The following is a 3,284-nucleotide window of genomic DNA, read 5'->3' on the forward strand; positions in this document are numbered from 1 at the left end:
TCTCTGTCACTAATAATACTGTTGCAGATAAATGTATCTCGGTAATATATAGCTGTGCCACCACCTTTTTTATTAGGCCTACAGTTATGAATGGCTTTATAACCAGCTAAGTTGTAGAGTTGGGTATAGTCTTAATTTAGCCAAGTTTCTGTTAAAATAATGAACGATAGGTTAGTACCTATTGCTGTGAGTAATGCATTTAAATCGTCAAAATGTTCACCAAGTGATCTAACATTTTGGTTATAAACTGATAGACAGGTGCTATTTTGAAGTTTGTTTTTAGCCTGGTGTGCTGTGAAATACTTGCAATAATGATGATCAATGTGCTGGTTGGTGTAGATATGAGACAGAAGATTTTGATCAGGATCAATATCAGTGTGCATATAGATGCAGAGGGATCACGATACAAGATACACGGTAAAGCAAAACACAAGAATAAAAGCAAATACAATAAAATAGTAACAATTTAGAAGTAAAATAAAGATCCAATAGATAGCCAGGGAGGACACAGAAGTTACATAAAATAAAAAACAAAAAATCATTAGAGACTGACAATATAAATGTAAAATAAAAAATAATAAGAAAAATAATAATCATAAAAAAAAATGATCTTGAAGATAATTAGCTTAGTAATGGTTAATTAACAGGGTAATAAAAAGCCCTAGGTTTAGTGACAAGGGGATTAACTAAGAACAAATAATTAAGAGTATAAAACAGGCAAAGATGACAAACAAAAAAAATAAAAAATAAAAATAAAAATAAACACCTTTGGAAAGGAAAGGCAGAGCTTAAGTACACTTTGGTTGTATGTGAGACTACAAATTATGTTCTGGTTATTCAGCTGATATCCCACAGTCATCCAGGAAAGAAGTGAGGTGTGCTTCAGTGGTTATGACAAGTTTTTCCAGAGTCAGTCTTCCTAGCTATTATTTTACCATCGCGCACAAAACAATGTTTAATAGCAGTGGATTTTTTGCAAATTCCATGTAGTTTAAATAAGAGATTTTGTCTGAATCTGGTAAGACATTCGTTCACATAAACATTGGATTTCCTAGCGACTGCAGCAGTGATAAGGTCTGACTTGCGGGAGCAGCTATCTAACTTCACCCGTATCTTTCTGTTGTTTGTACCAGATGATTTGGTACCCACTCTATAAGCTGACTTAATGTCTCTTGCTTCGATTGAATAATTCAACTTAGTACGCAATTCCTGGATCACGATGGATGGATGGAGATCCCCATCTACTCTTTATTATTGGATTAGTGACTCAGTTTGCTAGTAGACCTGCAACTTTACCAGCATATGAATATCCTCCATGTGAAGTACGAAGTTTAGACGAACATTTTTACGATGGACTTGAAAAAGATACAGAATATCAGAGATGGCGCTGGTTTGAAATGCTCTGAAGGAAGCCCTTGTTTACATTCTTAAAAGATGTGTTAAGAGAATTATTATTCCATATGGGTTTGGCATGTCAAGTTATTTGGACAACTGCGCAGTATGGGAAAGTAAATATTTGCCTATACTTGAGAAAATAGGACAAAAACTACGGACACGAGGTATTGTACTCTTAATAGTACGTCCCAAAAACATCGTTCCTCCTCAGTCATCCACCCACGGCATCTTTGAAAATAAGATTCCATACATTGCTGTTCTTCAAAATGGACCCACAACTAATGCTACTGATGCTGCTAGGACACCTGCAGATGATGCTACGCTTGCTACCGCTGATGCTACTTCACCTTCTATCAACACTAAGTTGTCTGATACAATTAATTCAACACCTGTTAATGTTACTACGTCTGTTGATACTGATGTTACAATGTGTGTTAGTACTAGTTTTACAAATTTAGAAGAGAAGATGGATTGGGAATAATAATGTCTGTAAAATAATTTATACTTTGTACATTTTTTACAAATTAAATACATTGTACATTTTTTTACATATTAAATAACAAAATAGAAACTCGTGTGTTTATTTTCTCCTTTTTTTAATGTCTAAATGTCAACTCTACTTTTCTGGGTATATAGGAAGAGGTACGAAACTTTTTCTGCCTTACTTCAAGATGGATTGTTCTATGTACATGCAAGTGAAGCTTAAGCGTTTAAATAAGTGTATTATAGATGCTGATTTTACTAGTGATGAAATTCTAAAACCTGGAGACTGTCTTGTCTACGATTCTCATAATTTATCTGGCGGATTTGCACAACTGTTATGGGAAAAATATCCTTACAGTAATGTTTCCGAGTGTGAAGTCGTACAGAATAATATAACTCCTGGTGGTATAGAACTTGCTTTATCTCCAGAACCAGAAATAAAACCTCATATTATAGGACTTCAATACAGTAGCTCTAATGAAGATCTAGGATTACAGAAAGATATTATTAAACGTTGGAGTTTTAAATCTGCAATAAGACAAATTTGTCGTCAAGCAAGAAATAATAATTTAATCCAGCATATAATTATTTCATATGGTATTGGGTTTAATGACGGAATAGGATGGAGTAAAGAAGAAGAAGAAGAATGGGAAACACACTTTTTTCCAGGACTAGCCCATTTAGCTTATGTTTTAAAGAATAATAAAAAAGAATTATTAATGGTTCATATACCTCTTTGAGAAGATGTTACTGGGACTGGGGGAGAAAAGAAACATGTAGAGGGTGGATGTAATAAACGGAAGAGAATGTCTTAGTTAAAACTAGTAGATCTAAAATAATACATATAACTAATTTGGAAACTACAACTAAGAGAGAGGGGCGGAGCGTAACTATCTCCGAAGTGATAAGCTAGGTTGGGATATATCTTACCATAAACTCCCCATCTTGGTCCTGCAGTGAGAAGACATACTTGGATCGATGGCTGCTGTATACAGTAAGTGCTTATTGTATGATGTACTTACAGTACTTGTTTATATTTGTTGTGATATAATTTTTTTGCTTATTATTGAAAATCTTTTAGTTTTGAAATATTATGATTATTTAATAGTCCCTGTGTTAAATATTGTATTTTTCTTATTATTTAAAGATTTACCCAATGTGGTGAATGTGAAGACTCTACCAGGGTTTGGAAGTACGCCTGATCTTGTGTCAGATACAATATGGCAAAGTCCAGCTTCGACTGTTTTGTGGAAGAATATGCCCCTGACGGAAAAACAGACTTATAAAGTGATGACCCATACTGATAAATGTACGCATGAGAAAATTGTTCCGGCTCTAGCAAAGTTTATTAGCAAAAGTGAAAATGTTTTAATGATATTGATCGGTCGTGATTCTATAAAATTGAA

This window comes from Procambarus clarkii, chromosome 61, assembly GCF_040958095.1.
Source record: "Procambarus clarkii isolate CNS0578487 chromosome 61, FALCON_Pclarkii_2.0, whole genome shotgun sequence".
In the NCBI taxonomy this organism is placed as follows: domain Eukaryota; kingdom Metazoa; phylum Arthropoda; class Malacostraca; order Decapoda; family Cambaridae; genus Procambarus; species Procambarus clarkii.